Raw genomic sequence first — 17152 nt, 5'->3', positions numbered from 1 at the left:
AAAGTCTTCATTCACTCAGAATTCATCTCCAAACAGTCCGGAGTCTTACGTTCCATCCGCAGCACTCTCGATAAACTGGAATTGGAAATTAAATATTTGGATGCTCATGACCCCAGCCCAGAAACACTTGCCCGACTTAGCGGAAAACACACAGAATCCACTGAGGTGGTCAATAGGGAGCTCTCATTCCTTGGCAGGGAGACCCGGGCGCGCTGCTTCGGCGAGGGCGATCGCCGCGGCAAAACCCTGGCCAGCCTTCTGCGTCCGCCCCATGCTGCATCCTACATTACAGCTCTTCAGGACGGTGGCCCAGCTTGGACCACCTCTCTTTCGGGAATCCAGGTGCATTTCACAGATCTTTACATGTAATTGTACACCGCGAGTTTCATCCCCTTGCACCAGGTCTTTGATCAGTATTTTGATACCCTTCAGCTTCTATGGCTTAAAAACTATCATTGGTTATTCCTTGATGAGCCCTTTTCTAAAGAAGCAATACTTGCCGCTATCAATGCTATGCCTGGTGACAAGGCCCCCGCTCTGGACGGCTTGGCTGTATCTTTTTACAAGACTTTTCCCCCTCTTTTGATACCACACTTGGCCGCCATGTATAACGAATCATTTGAGAGCTGTAAATTACCACCCTCGCGGCGCGAGGCCTTGCTGACTCTTCTACTCAAACAGGACAAACCTCACGAGCTCCGTGATTCCTATCGCCCCCTGTCCCTCATTAATACGGACAATAAAATCTTCGCCAAACTGCTCGCTTCTCGCCTTCTCCCTCTCATGCCACACATTGCCCTACCGTACCAGTCTGGATTCATTCCTGGCCGCGCAATCTCTCACACTCTCGGATCATTTTCTCCATCCTACACCCCTACACCAGATCAACCCAGCGCTCCCTGCGGTTGCTGTCCTGCTTGATGCCACCAAAGCCTTTGATACCCTAGAATGGCCCTTTCTCTTCTCCCTACTTCCGCGCCTCAGTTTCAGCCCAGTCTTCATACACAAAATCTTGCTACTGTACACACTTCCCAATTCCCGTCTCCAGGTTAATGGCCAAATATCTGATCCCAAACCATTGGGCATGGTACCCGCCAGGGGTGCCCGCTCTCACCTTTGCTTTTTGCCGTTGCGATGGAACCACTGGCAGCTAGACCCAGACAACACCACACCCAGAGGGGCATCGGATTCGCAGCCCGGGCCCTCTTGGTTTCTATGTACGCGGATGAAGTCATTTTATATCATTTTATATGTCCGGAACCCCCAAGAAAATCTCAGTCCTCTGGTGTGCGAGATCATGAGGTATGCGGATTATTCTGGAATACAGCTGAACTGGAACAAGTCAGTCCTCTTCCCTCTCACTGATGCCATCGCGCCCTTTGCCCAGGACTACCCCTCCTTGTGGCCGTCAGGCCCTACTCGCTATTTAGGAGTCTGGCTGAGCAGGGAGGGCTAATTTCAGGTGTGCGGTTGACTGGCTCGAGTCCAAGATTCCCCTTTGGAGCCGGCTGCCTCTGTCTCCAAAATGGTAGTGCTCCCTAAATTTTTATATTTATTCTTGAACATACCCATTCCCCTTACTGCCCACTTTTTTCGCAGGGTCCGCTCGTTGCTCACCTCTCTTATCTGGGCCGGTAATCAGCCCAGGATTGCGTATTACACCCTCACCCTTCCGATGTCTTGCGGTGGTCTTGGCGCTCCTAACTTTAAACTCCACGCACTATGTGCTCAGGCCAGTTGAATTTTTAGCTTCACCCCACTCCTTTTCAGCCACATGTGGCTGTGGAGGCAGATCTTGCTCCCCCATGGCCGCTCACCACTGCCCTGTTTGCTCCGGCCAAACTCCCACGCACTGAAATAGATACAGTCGGGACCTTGCATTGGCCAGGGAGGGGCTTCGCCATTGTTCCGGCTCTCCCATGCTTTCAGCAAACACGATGCCGATCGTTCGACATCCGGCTTACCCTCCTCTCCAGCCCCTGGTAAGGTTAAACATACCTCGCGCTTAGGGTTGACTACGCTAGCGGATCTCTACCCAAGGAACACTTAGACGTAGATGATTCCGGTCCTATGGATACTTTATTTTTCTACCAGCTTCGGACGATATGCAGGGAGCTGCATCCCTCATCCCTCCAGCCTCCTTCCTTGATGACTTCTCTTGATTTCCTATATTCGTCCTCCTCTCCTTGGAGGTTGGTGACCAAACTTTATGGCCTCTCGCTGGTGGCTACTTCTATTTTCACTGACCGCGCGCATGTGGCATGGGGAATGGACCTTGGTATCGACATCTCCCAGGCTGACTGGCTTTATTGTTGCAACCAGACTAAGCATTTGTTCCCCAACTAGCGCCTGCGCCTTATCCATTTTAAATACTTACATAGGCTTTACATTACTCCCGTTCAATTGCATAAGTTGGGGCTCATCCCCAGTGATCGATGCCTGTGCTGCTCTGCTCCTGTGGGGGACTTCTCCCACCTCGCCTGATTATGCCCCAAGGTCTCCAACTGCTGGCATGAGGTCTGTGCTGCTAAATCAGAGATCACCTCATCACTGGTTCAGCCTGACCTCCCCGCTCTGCCTCTTAGGCTTTGTTAAATTTTGCCCAGACGCATCCCGTCGCTTTATTGCCATGCTGCTGGTCCTCGCGTGACATAGCGTTTCCATTTGCTGGGGTCGCAAACCTGCACCCATGTTCGCTCAATGGCTCGAGAATGCTTTGTGCTGCTAGACCTTATTATCTGAATTCTGGGACCTCATGCCTGTCAGATCTCGCCCACTCAACATATGGGGACCCTTAGTGTCATATCTCTTTGTTCGCTCCCCCCCCCCAAGCCCTGCGCCCTCTCCCGCGCTCCCCTTCGGCACTGTGCCTGCGGCAGCTACCGGTGCTGGTCCGTGATTGTCTCTCCCCCTTTCCCCACTCCCTCTGCTTGGTTCTGTTCCTCTTCCCACTGCTCGGGAGCCTCCCATCACTTAATGTCTTCTATCCTGTTGTGCTTGACAAAATATTTGCCATGCTGTCGCCATTTGATGTTTTCTATGCCTGGTCACCCTTGTCATCTTCTATTGTGTACAAGTATATGGTGCTTGGATTCGGTGCAAGTATGTGACCTGTCTTTGCAATTTTTCAATAAAGGTTTTTGAAAAAAAAAAAACACATTAAAATTTATTAGACAAAATTACACACAATATCCATAACAATCCAATAAGGAGAACTTGAGATATGAATTTTAAAAAAATGCAAGTGAAAATATCACCAAAAAGCCCCAAGGGCCAATCATAGTCAATGGTTGTACGAGACCAGAACTTGGATGTTGTTTGAGACCAAATACGATGAAGAGCGGGTCGGATGCACCAAGTAGATTGGCTCTTCTAGGGCCTAGTAGGGAAGTCTGAAAAAGTTTGGAAGCCCAAATCTGAAGAGGGACTTTGTTGTTTTTCTGTAGAAAACCTCTCCTCTGTGCACGACAAACATGGAATTTAGACCAAAGCTGTGAAACTGCCAGTCGGATACTTTTTGCGTTCAGTCCTCTTGAAGTTCTGGAGCTAAAGTTTTGAAAAAGTTCCCAAACTTCTTTTGGTGCCCAAATAACCACACAAGTACACTTCCAAAAACCCCAAGACATTATGGGGAGCAACTAGAGACAGTCATATTGTCAGGCAGAGGGCAACAGCAAAGTCCAGTCCAGATCTAGTTGACACTGGCCACCTGTTAAGTTTTACAAGAATGTCTTCTGTCCTAGATATCAAATGGAAGAGGGTCATACCTCCTTAGGTCCGTCTCACAGGTCACAGATACCAAGTGCAGCTGGTTCAGTCTGCCTGGTATCCTTTTGCATGTCCAGCAATGTTCTGAGGAAGGCTGGGTGAGGGTCCAGCTTTGTGGGGCTCGTGATCCTGTGAGTGGGGGACACCCTGACAAAATCCTAGTTCCTCCCTGATCAATGGAGTAAAGGGTTCCCAGGCCTTGACCTACCGACTTTTACAGTAGTTCCTGTTCTTTTACTGCAGACAGGCCGCAAACTGTATGCATTAGGGCATTTTCAAGATAGCAAATGTCTTTGGCCACACTATACATGGGTTTTCCATGCAATGGGTGTTGTTTCTACACACCATATAATATATGGCCATATAGGAGAGTTGCGTACTCCATTCAGGGATTAGGCAATTTCTACGTGTTTTAGGGATCAGACCACATACCCTGGGCACTTGACAGCAATGGTCCATTGGTCAGTCTAAAAGCCAGCAATACAACTCTGCAAACGCAAAAAGGGCATAAATCTTCCATCTGCAGCGTACATAGAACACTTGACTGGGCGTATTTTATTATCTGCCAAAAAGCGATTCAGGGTGTTTTCGATTAATTAAATGAAGTGTTTTATATGTAAGTGGTTATCTAACCAATTCTCACCGGGTTCTGCATTTACTAGCCCCCTTCTCCCCACACCTCACAGGGACCCCTAAGAGACTGTTAAACCCACAAATGTATAGAGCTCCACGCTCTGCTTCTCACTGACCTCGCTTAGATGTCATCTAATGATACACACTAAGTAGTATAAAATAAATAAATCAGAAACTTGACATTTTTAATCAAATCGCTCTGTGACAGATAATACTTCCCAGCTCCTAATAAAAACATGCAAATATGTCTTCTGCAGTCATTATTCCTAATGCATTTTATTTCATCCCAGCCACATGTTCCGGATATAGCTTTCATATTTTTGTCCATGATTGATGACTGTTGGTTGCATCAAATTCTCCCACCTTGCAAGACCTCATCTCTCAAAAACATGTAGTCTCCTTGGAGGCTAAGTTCAAAATGACTACTACTTTCTATCCAGAGGTGAAAAATAAAAAATTCATCTATTAATTACTATATACTATATTAATAGCCTTGCATTGGTATTTATCATTGCTAACATATAAAAGTGAATATTGTGGACCAGATTTATCAATGGATTGTGTTGTCCTTGAGTAACACGTGGTGTAGCACGGGCAACGGAATGCTAAAGTCAGATTTACCAAGCAGTGCAAGACCAACTGAGGTGGTCCTGGGTTGCTTGGTAAAGCTGGAAGTAGCACAACATAGTGTAAGTCGCTAACTTTTGTTACTTTGCCCTGGGAGGGCGCTCCATGGGTAAAACGTGGGTGTTCCCATGTATCCAACCATGGATTTTGGTGCATTCCCAGATTTAACAAGACTGGTGGAGGAGAAATATCTCCATTTCTCATTGTTTTCTCTTTCTGCAGCAGACTCAAAAACAATACTGCCTGCAACACAGGCATCCTTGCAACAAGGCGCAAAGGGGCCTGCATTGGCGCTAGGCAGCAGATTGTGCGCCGGTGCAGGTAGAGCGCAGGAATGCGCCATATGTTGGTAAATATGGCGAATTCCTGTCCTCTCCCATTCATCCAGTGCAGCTAGTTGCTTTGCTTAATTGTGTTGCGTGAAATATTGATAAATCTGGCCCTATAAGTTTCAGATTTCCATGACTCTTGCCTGCATGCTTAAAGAACGTGTTCTACCATTACCACCTTGAGGTATCACAGATTAATTAAAATTCTAAAGCTTTTGTGTTTTCTGGAATTTTCCAATTATAAGGTAAGACAGATACAGCAATGATATTTCTCCCTGCTTTCAGTCAACCACCCCCCTAGGAAAGAAGATACCCGTACGTGTGATTGTTTTGGTGTATTTTTCCATCTATCCTTCCAAATGCAAGATTGTGTCGTGGTTAACCACTTGTTACTTGCTCTCAAGGGCCACGCACACCAGTAGCAAAGATGTCCTACCAGTAGATTGCATAACTTTCTAGCATCCATTAACCATGTGATTAAATATACATGGAAAGTGAACATTTGAAAAGAGGAGTCTGCTACAGTATAATATATATCACACAGTTGTAGTTATCATGTGTGGTTATGGTTTGGCTACACTTTCCACTGAAACTGCATGTTGTGATTTGCCAAGAACTTTGACCATGTGATTGGACCTGCACCAATTATAAGTAGCTACGGTCTGGCATGCCAGGTTTTGTACAATTCTATCTAGGTGAAAAATGTTAATGGAGGTAGATAAAAGAGATGTTGTAGGAAAGTAGGATATGCTTCTATGGTTACCCCACTTTTTCCTTGATGTAATGCTGTTTCTGACTAGTCTGACTAGGATCCTGCTAACCAGGACCCCAGTCTCTCTGCTTTCTCCCCTAATTTGGTATGGTAAGTACTTAGGCACCTTACAGATTGGACACTGGGGTACCCGTATTGGTCACTAGTATATGGTACTAAGGTACCCAGGGCATAGGTACCCCAGAGGTCACCCATAGGCTGAAGCATGTATTATGCCACCTATGGGAGACCATTCAAACTATCACATACCCCCACACCGTAAATGGTGTGGGAGGTATGATTCCAGCACTGTAAAGGCCCTCCATTAGGACCTCAGTGCTCCCGGTACCAACCTTCAATCAATCAATCAATCACATTGGGGGGGGGGGTGCTGCTACTGCTCGAACAGCCAGGTCTTGAGCTTCTTCCTGAAGGAGAGGTGGTCTTGGGTCAGGCGCAGGTCGGACGGGAGGGAGTTCCAGGTCTTGGCGGCCAGGTAGGAGAAGGACCTTCCTCCTGTTGTCGCTCTTCGGATGCGGGGGACGGCGGCGAGGGCGTGGTTGGTCGATCGGAGGTGGCGTTTGGGAGCGTAGAAGTTGAGGCGGTTGTTGAGGTAGCTCGGGCCTTGGTCGTGTAGGGCTTTGTGTGCATGGGTGAGGAGACGGAAGGTGATTCTCTTGTTGACGGGGAGCCAGTGCAGGTCTCTTAGATGTCCGGAGATGTGGCTGCGTCAGGGGATGTCGAGGATGAGTCTGGCTGAGGCGTTCTGTATCCGCTGGAGCCTCTTCTGGAGCTTGGCGGTGGTTCCGGCATAGAGGGCGTTGCCGTAGTCCAGTCGGCTGGTGACGAGGGCCTGGGTGACCGTCTTCCTGGTCTCAGTGGGGATCCACAGGAAGATCTTCCGTAGCATGCGCAGGATGTTAAAGCAAGACGCGGAGACAGCGTTGACTTGTCTGGTCATGGAGAGGGAGGAGTCCAGGATGAAGCCCAGGTTGCGTGCGTGGTCTGTTGGTTTGGGTGCGGTGCCCAGGGCGGGGGGCCACCAGGAGTCGTCCCAGGCGGAGGGCGAGGAGCCCAGGATGAGGACTTCCGTCTTGTCTGAGTTCAGTTTCAGGCGGCTGGTTGTCATCCACTCGGCTACGTCTTTCATCCCTTCGTGAAGGTTGGCTCTGGCGGTGGCGGGGTCGTTGGTGAGGGAGAGAATCAGCTGGGTGTCGTCAGCGTAGGAGATGATGTTGAGGTTGTGCTGGCGTGCGATGGCCGCGAGGGGGCTCATGTAGACGTTGAAGAGGGTGGGGCTCAGCGAGGATCCTTGAGGGACGCCGCAGATGACTTCGGTGGCCTCTGACTTGTACGGTGGTAGGCGGACTCTCTGTGTTCTTCCGTCGAGGAAGGAGATGATCCATTCCAGTGCCTTCTCCTGGACTCCGACGTTGCTGAGGCGCTGCACTAGGGTGCGGTGGCAGACAGTGTCGAATGCCGCGGAGAGGTCTAGGAGGATGAGGGCCGCTGTTTCGCCGTTGTCCATCAGGGCTCGGATGTCATCGGTGGCAGCGATGAGGGCGGTCTCGGTGCTGTGGTTGGCTCGGAAGCCAGACTGTGAGGGGTCGAGGGATCCATTCGTCTCGAGGAAGGCGGCCAGCTGTTTGTTGATGGACTTCTCGATGACTTTGGCTGGAAAGGGGAGGAGCGAGATGGGGCGGTAATTCGGTGGGGTCCGCTGTAGGTTTCTTGAGTAGGGCGCTGAGTTCGGCGTGCTTCCAGCTCTCCGGGAAGGTGGCGGTGTCGAAGGAGGTGTTGATGATATCCCGCAGGTGGGGTGCGATGACAGCGTCGGCCTTGTTGAAGACGTGGTGAGGGCAGGGGTCGGTCGGAGATCCGGAGTGGATGGAGTTCATCATGCGGACGGTGTCTTCGATGCTGATCGGAGTCCAGGTGCGGAGGGTGGTGGTGGGGGGCGGTGGTTCGGTCGTGGCGTGCGTCGGTTGAGTGCTGAAGCTGTTGTGTATGTCCGCGATCTTGTTGTGGAAGTAAGAGGCGAGGGAGTTGCAGAGGTCTTGCGATGGGGTAATGTCGTTGTTTCCGGCGTTGGGGTTGGAGAGCTCTTTCACGATGTTGAAGAGTTCCTTGCAGTTGTGTGCGTTGTTGTCCAGCCGGTCCTTGAATGCAGTTTTCTTGGTGGCGCGGATCAGTTGATGGTGCTTCCGGGTGGCGAGCTTGAGGGTGGTCATGTTGTCCGGAGACCCGGACAGCACAACATGGCTGCTGCCGACCAGAGACTTGATTCTGCCCTCCTGCTGCTGAGCCAAGCTCGAGCAGGGGAAGGCAGGTCAATAGGCATCCTGTCACAGGGAGGAGTGACCTTCTCCCAGACAGGGTTTAGTGCATTGGGACAGGGTTGTCTGGATCATCCCAACCCTTTTCTTAGGGTATTTAAGGGCTTACCTGAGGGTGGGTCCCTAGATTAGTTGTGGGGCATGATCCAATTCAGACACCACGTTAACTTTGATCGTCTGGGCACTCTGGACTTCGCTCTGGGCATCAAGGCTGCAACAGGGAGGCCTCCTGCTGCTCCTGATCTCTTTGCCCTGCTCGTCTCCTGCAATGTCTGTGCCTATGCTATGTACAGGAAACCTTGCAAGGCCTGTGGGCATCCAAGACACCTGAAGGAATCTCCCTTGAAGTGAAGGAGTCACTTCCCTGCATCTGCAACTGAGCTGATCGGTCTGCTGATCCTGGGCTGCTGAAAGGTTCACCAACAAAGGTGGTAGTTCTTCACATCCCTCAAGGCCTGCCCTGTCCTCTCACCAAGTTTGAGGCCAGTATCCCTTGTCAGAGCCGCAGTAACCGAACCCCTGTGCACAGCATCGACTTGCCATTGCAAAGGCTTGTTGGCTTCCTTCCATCAAGATCTTCGGGTTCCAAGTAGCCCCAACCTCAAGCATCTCCAGTGACCATAATCTTCAACCACACTGCATTGCTTGCACTGTGGTCCTGCTTCTTTGGTAGTTGCTCGAGGTCCTCTTGCGACTCCAGTACCTCTGACCTATGGGTCCTGTTAAGGGTCACATTTTGAATTCTTTGGGCTCCCTGAATGCCTGGGGCCTTCCCTGACTCCCCTGCTTGTGGTGAGTCTCCTGGACCTTGCTGATCCCAACATTGAACCTTCTTCTACTCCTTCATTGGTTGCAGTTGCCAAGGCTTGTTGGTGCTTCTACCGGACACCGACTCCTCAACTCTCGACATCCGACATGGAACAGCTTGTGTATGGCTTCTGGTCTTCCACAGCATCACCTGGTCCACGCAGCTGCAGTTTCAAGGTCACAATCAACTCTCCTTCAACACCCAACGTAGCTGGGCATTCGTCTTCTGTGCCTCCTGGTCACTCCTGTGTGGCATAGACTCTGTCCCCTCTGCTTGCAGGTTCTTAACACCTTAAATCCACCTTTGGGTTCCACCAGCCACTTTCACCTTCTCCAGCAGCTGCATTTTTCTAAAGTCTCCCATTGAGTTTGATGACGGTTTCCAATGCCATTTCACACCTATGCACCCGGCTTCCCTGGTGCAGGTATCCTGGTTCCTAAGGTATCTACATGTGGGGTGGCTCTCCAACCTCTTGTCTTCCACAGGGTTTCTTCGGGGTCCGCTGGGAAGGGTCCTTTTTCTTTAAAATTGCAAACACGACTTACCAAATGACTTGCATTGATCCCGGGGTCGTGTTCCCATTCTGCACACGGTTTCTGTGTGGCTCCTGGTCAATCAATAAATCAATCATAACACTTGTATAGCGCACTACTCACCCGGAGGGGTCTCAAGGCGCTTGGGGGCGGGGTCCGTTACTGCTCGAACAGCCAGGTCTTGAGTTTTCTCCTGAAGGTGAGATGGTCCTGGGTCAGGAGAAGGTGGATGGGGAGGGAGTTCCATGTCTTGGCCGCCAGGTAGGAGAAGGATCTGCCTCCGGCGGTGGCTCTTCGGATGCGTGGTACGGCGGCAAGGGCGAGGCTAGTAGATCGTAGCTGGCGGGTGGGCGTGTAGAAGGTCAGGCGGTCGTTGAGGTACTTGGGGCCCAGGTCGTGGAGAGACTTGTGTGCGTGGGTGAGGAGCCTGAACGTGATCCTCTTGTTGACGGGGAGCCAGTGCAGGTCCCTCAGGTGGCCGGAGATGTGGCTGCGTCGTGGGATGTCCAGGATGAGTCGGGCGGAGGCGTTCTGGATGCGTTGGAGTCTTTTTTGTAGCTTGGCTGTGGTTCCGGCATAGAGGGTGTTTCCGTAGTACAGTCGGCTGGTGACGAGTGCCTGGGTGACCGTTTTCCTGGTTTCGGTCGGGATCCATCGGAAGATCTTGCGGAGCATGCGAAGGGTGTGGAAGCATGATGAGGAGACGGCGTTGACTTGTCTGGTCATCGAGAGGGAGGAGTCCAGGATGAAGCCCAAGTTGCGTGCGTGGTCTGTTGGCTTGGGAGTGGTGCCCAGGGCGGGGGGCCACCAGGAGTCGTCCCAGGCAGAGGGCGATGATCCCAGGATGAGGACTTCCGTCTTGTCTGAGTTCAGTTTCAGGCGGCTGTTCTTCATCCACTCGGCGATGTCTTTCATCCCTTCGTGTAGGCTGGTTCTGGCGGTGTCGGGGTCTCTGGTGAGGGAGAGGATCAGCTGGGTGTCGTCGGCGTAGGTGATGATGTTGAGGTTGTGTTGGCGTGCGATGGCTGCAAGAGGTCTCATGTAGACGTTGAAGAGGGTGGGGCTGAGTGATGATCCTTGCGGAACGCCGCAGATGACTTCGGTGGCCTCGGATCGAAATGGGGGGAGGCGGACTCTCTGGATTCTTCCGTCGAGGAACAAGATGATCCACTGCAGTGCCTTCTCTTGGATGCCGATGTTGCTGAGGCGTTGAGCTAGGGTGTGGTGGCAGACGGTGTCGAATGCCGCAGAGAGGACTAGTAGGATGAGTGCCGCTGTTTCCCCGTTGTCGAGCAGGGCTCGGATATCGTCGGTGGCTGCGATGAGGGCGGTCTCGGCGCTGTGGTTGGCTCTGAAACCGGACTGTGAGGGGTCGAGGGATTCGTTCGTCTCGAGGAAAGCGGCAAGCTGGCTGAGATGGTCTTCTCGATGACTTTGGCAGGAAAAGGGAGGAGCGAGATGGGGCGGAAGTTCTTGAGGTCGGTGGGGTCCGCTGTAGGTTTCTTCAGTAGGGCGCTGAGCTCGGCATGCTTCCAGCTCTCCGGGAAGGTGGCGGTGTTGAAGGAGGTGTTGATGATGTTCCGGAGTTGGGGTGCGATGGTGGAGTCGGCCTTGTTGAAGACGTGGTGGGGGCAGGGGTCGGTTGGAGATCCTGAGTGGATGGTGTTCATCGTGCGGGCTGTGTCTTCGGTGGTCACCGTGGTCCAGGTGCGGAGGGTGGCGGTGGGGCGTGCTGGTTCGACCTTTGGGTGCGTGGGAGGTGCGCTGAAGCTGTTGCGGATGTCGACGATCTTGCGGTGGAAGAACGAGGCGAGAGAGTCGCAGAGATCTTGTGACCGAGTGATGTCGTTGTTGCCGGTGCTGGGGTTGGAGAACTCCTTGGCGATGCTGAAGAGTTCCTTGCTGTCGTGAGCGTTGTTGACCAGTCGTTCCTTCAGTGAATTCTTCTTGGTGGTGCGGATAAGCTGGTGGTGCTTGCGGGTGGCGTGTTTGAGGGCGGTCATGTTGTCAGTGGTCTGGTCGAGGAGCCAGGCTTTCTCGAGGGTGGGGCAGGACTTCTTGGAGTCCTTGAGTTCGTCGGTGAACCAAGGGGCCTTCTTGCTTCTGGGTCTGCTGGGAGGGTTCTTCAGTGGTGTGAGGTCATCGGCGCAGGCGGTCAGCCACTGCGTGAAGTTGCGGGCAGCTTCGTTGGGGTCCATTGTGCTGGTGGGTGGGTTCTGGCTGAGGGAGGTGGTGAGCTGGTCGGCGGTGATCTTGCTCCAGCTCCTGTGAGGAATCTGTTGCGGGTGGTGGTGGGTCGTGGTTCTTCTGAAGCTGAAGTGGACGCAGCTGTGGTCGGTCCAGTGGAGTCCGGTGGAGTGGCTGATGGTGATGTGCTTGCTGGATGAGACGACGGGATCAAGCGTGTGGCCGGCGTAGTGGGTGGGGGTGTTGGCCAGTTGCTTGAGTCCGAGGGTGGCGAGGTTGTCCAGCAGGGCGGCGGTGTTGCTGTCCTTGTTGTTCTCCAGGTGGAAGTTGAGATCCCCTATGAGGATGTAGTTGGTGGAGGGGAGGGCGTGCGGGCTGATGAAGTCTGTGATGTCCTCGCTGAATTGTGTGCGTGGTCCCGGGGGTCTGTAGACGAGGGTGCCTCTGAGGGTCGTCTTTGGGTCGGTGTGTATCTGGAATTGGAGGTGCTCCGCGGCGGCGAAGGTGTCGTCAGAGTCGGTCGTGATGCGGATGGTGTTCTTGTGGACGATGGCGATGCCTCCTCCGGTCTGGTTGATGCGGTCCCTCCTGATGATCTTGTACCCGTCTGGGATGGCGATGGCAACGTCGGGGGCTGAGGAGATGCTCATCCAGGTTTCCGTGAGGAAGGCGATGTCTGGTGATGTTGTGTCGAGGAGGTTCCAGAGTTCCACGGCGTGTCTGTGGACGGAGCGGGTGTTGAGCAGGATGCACTTGATGTGGTTGCTGCTGGTGCTTGGCTTGGCAGGTGCGGTGCAGGTTCGGCGGCAGGTGAACTTGCAGGTTTTGCAGGTGAAGGGTCCGTGGAGGCGTTTCGGGGTGGCCCAGCAGCAGGCGGGGTTCCGGCCGGCATTGAGTGCGTTGAGTGCGGCGGCGAAGTAGGTCTGTCGGGTTGTCTTGCATCGGCGGGGGCCAGGGGTCCTGGCACTAGGCACGGTCCATGCGCGGACGGGCGCAGACGGGCTTGCCTTTGGCGCACAATCGGCGCGCCCGCTGCGCGTATGCATGGGCGTCATAAGAAGGAGCCGGGAGGGAGGAGCAGCTGGGTGGCAGGAGCGGGGCAGCGAGTGGGCAGGAGGGGGGCGGGCCGCAGGGAGGCAGCGGCGGGAAAGGAGGACAGGGGGCGGCTTAGGGGCGGCTGGGTCGCCCTGTGGAAACCGAAGTAGAAACGAAGGCAGCAAAGGAAGGGTCAGAGAGGGCACAGCTGATGGCAAACGAAGGCAAGTAAGGCAGTAGCAGGGGTGTGTGGGGGCGACCTCGCCTGGTTAACGGCTCAGCGGTTACTTACCTTGGGTGGTTCCTTGGGTCCCGACACTTCTAAGTCTTCTGGACATAGTCTTGACTCAAGATGTGGTTCACATACGACTATTTTAGCATATTGTTTGGTCTACCCCTTGTGACCCTTGTGTATTCTGTGCTACTTACCTGTTTCTTTCTTAAGTATTGTGTGCATTGTGTATATCTCCGGTTAGGAGATATCTGTATGTGTTAGTGAGTGTCTTATAATAAATACATATTTTTATAAATACACTGTGTGCTTCTTTTTCACTTAATCAATACCTATATGATTATGCTCTGGTAAAACAAACTGCTTTACACTCCTCCTGGACTAGGACTGAAGGCTGCTCTCCACAGCTATCATTTAGAGAGCTTTCTAAGGTTGTCTAAGACCACTAAAATCACCTTAAGAGTTGTCTGGATCAGTGCAGGGTGTCCACTTACATAAGTGTACATCATATACTGAGGCTCTCACAGATGTGTTTTCCAATTTTTGCTCACAGCGACAATAAAAAAAAGTGGAATGGATTGAAACAAAACCTGGCATGATTGTAAAACTTCATCCCAGAAAACATGCTTTGGGGTTAATCCATTTAGTAGTTTTGAGATCTTAGCATTTATAAAAGGTGATGGGGGGTCTTGTTTGAAAGCATTACATTTTTGTATATCTTGGTTAAGCAAAAACAGACTTGAATAAGCCTAGAATTTCATCCGTTATGATATGCAACACATTCTGCACACCATAACTCACAGCCACTCCATGCGCAGAACATCACTTTGCTGATGGCATGTGATAAGTAATCATTGGCAAAGACAATAGGTCAGGACTTTCACAGAGCTGCAGCACCTCAGTCATTACTAAATGTGCTACACTAGTCAGTAGCAAAACATTGACGTCTTTAAACAGGCTTCAGTCCTTCAAGGCTTTACTAGATGTGACTCTTAAAAAAAAATAACAATGTTTTAGTACATAAAATCGTAACCTGATGTCCTTCTTAAATCAAAAGCAACAGCTTAACAAACCTTTAACAAGTCTGCAGTTCCACAAGATATTACTGGATATCTTTTATGATTGAGATCGAGTTACCTGAAGTCTTCACAAAATTGTAGTATCATAAGCCATTACTAGGTGTATCTCTTGAGTCAGATGCAACTGCTTTAAATGTCTTTCACAGAGCCTAGGGGATGTGGCTTTAGCATAAAAGTGTACAAAAATATTGAGTTTCAAATATCGTCATATAGGAGTATCGAGAGTAAGAATATCATGGTCCAGAATATCTACATTGAGGTAAGAAATATCGTTTTTGAAAATATCGAAGTTAGTAATATCGTTTGTTAAAATATCATTGTTTAAAATATCGATTTTTATATTAGTTATGTATATTAGTATGTATTTTAAATGTATGTGATGTAATTTGTTTTTATAAGTATTGATTTTGTTTTTTAATATATGTGTTAAATTTTTAGTAGTGATTAATTTTATGTTAATTAAATTTGGAATTTTTTAGTTCTGTAGCGGGTTGTGGGTTTATAGGGGAATAGGGTGGGAAATAATTGAATTATAATAAAGTAATGATTATTTTGTATTTATTAGTATATTTTTGATTGAGATTTTATAGTGTTAATTGTGCGAGTTAATTTTGAATTAGGCAACTATTAATTGGTTGTTAATTATTATTAATTAATTATTTTATAATTATGTTAATTTTGTTACTTTAGTTAGGAGCGGGTTGTGGGTTTACAGGAGAATAGGGTGGGAAAGTAATTTAATGATAATAAATAAATAACACATTTTAATAGTAGTAGTTATATAATGTAGATTTTATAGTGTTAATTGTGGAACTGTATTTCTTATTAATTAATTATTAATTGGTTGTTAATTATTATTAACTAATTGGTAATTATGTTCATTGTGTTATTTTTGTAGGAGCGGGCTGTGAGTTTATAAGGGACTAAGGTGGAAAGTACTTTAATTTTAATAAATGTAATAATACTTTTATATATTATTATTTATTGCTTTTCGTATAGTGTTAATTATGGGAATTATTTTATTAACAATTATTTTTCAATTGTTTGGTAATTAATATTAATTAATTAAATATTTTGCAATTCATTATGCTAATTGTGTAATTTGTTAGGAATGGGTGGTGGTGTTTAAAGAGGAATAGGGTGTGAAGTAATTTATTTTAAATGAATTTATAATTAATTGATAATTAATGGTAATTAATTTATAAAGAATTTATTATGGCAATTGTGTAATTAATTTGCGATGTGAGTGGTGGGGTTTATAGTGGTAAAGGATGTGAAGTAAATTATTTTCAAATAATTATTAAGTTGTTGATTGAGAAAATTGAAAAAATGTAAAATTGGTTATGGAATATGTGTAATGACTTTTAGGTGTGTGTTGTGGTGTTTATTGGGGTAGAGGGTGGAACAAATGTTTTATGCATTAATATTTATTTGCTCATTATTATGCATTCTCTAATTGATAGAAGTTTATGGTTATTGTTTACTTTTATTTTGTGTGTGTATTTTGGTTTTATAGGGGTAATGTTTGGTCAGTAAATTAATTTTGATATGTTTTAATACGATTTTTAATTAGTAGTTTTTGTTTATTTGATAATTAATTATGTTAATTATGGAGGTACAATCTTTTTAGAAAGTTAGATGCGTGTTGTGAAATGTGTGGTGTTATAACAGGTTTCGATGTTTTGTTATTTTTAATATTTTTTATTTTTGTGTTTTTAACAATTTTTGTATTGTAGTTGATCTTTTGTTTGTTTTTATTTTTTATTGACTTTATTGAGAATATTAATTTTAACCCCTCTGATATACAACACTTTTCCTACTGTTGCACTCACTGAATTTGAATTTGAATTTAAAATATTTCTATAGCGCAACATACACCAGACGGTTTCTTGGCGCTTTTGGGAACATGGACTACAGAAACAGAGGGATAAACAGAAATCAGTTCAGAATTGAATTCATAGTGGGAAAGCTTGGCTGAACAGAAAAGTCTTCAAGCCCTTACGAAAGAAAGAATAATCTTTGGGCAGACGCAGATGGGCAGGAAGGGAGTTCCAAAAGGTGGGTGCCAGAAATGAGAATTTGGACCCACCCCATTTTTTCCTCTTGAAACGGGGGACCTGTAGGAGAGCTTGGGACGAGGATCGGAGCTCCCTAATGGGAACATATTCCTTCAACAGGGCAGAAATAAAAGCAGGGGCGGTTCCCTGGCGAGACTGAAAGACCATACAGCCCAACTTAAAAAGAGAGCGCTGCCGGACAGGCAGCCAGTGTAGATCCTTTAGAAGTGGCGTGGAGTGGTGAGAGCGGGAAAGGCCATAGACTAGCCGAGCCGCCTGATTCTGCACTAGTTGAAGTTTTCTTAGACTGTAGGCCGGGATGCCGTTGTAAAGGGCATTGGCGTAGTCCAACCGGGAGATCACAAGGGCAGACATGATTAGTTTTAGTGCCAGAGGGGAAAAGAAGCGAGAGACAGTGCGGATGGTGCGGAGAGTGAAGAAACAGGAAGAGACGACAGAGCTAACTTGTGACTGAAGAGTGAGAAGGTTATTCATTCTTATGCCAAGGGTCTTAACGGTAGGAGAGGGAGTGGGAGAGGGACCAAAGGAAGAGGGCCAAAAAGAAAAAGAAGTCCAGGGACTGGAGGAGCCACCCGTGAGAACCAGCTCGGTCTTGTCTGGGTTCAGCTTCAAATGGTTGTGGCTCATCCAGTCCCTGATGAAAATCATAACAGTTTGAAAATTGGAAATAGAATGAGAAGAGGGAGAAAGATCAAAGACGAGCTGGAGGTCATCTGCATAGTTATATACAGTGACCTCCAGCTGCTGGAGTGCAAA

This window comes from Lissotriton vulgaris, chromosome 4_1 (genome assembly GCF_964263255.1).
Source record: "Lissotriton vulgaris chromosome 4_1, aLisVul1.2, whole genome shotgun sequence".
Lineage (NCBI taxonomy): Eukaryota > Metazoa > Chordata > Amphibia > Caudata > Salamandridae > Lissotriton > Lissotriton vulgaris.
The sequence above is the reverse complement of the archived record's forward strand: the minus strand, read 5'-3'. Positions refer to the sequence as shown.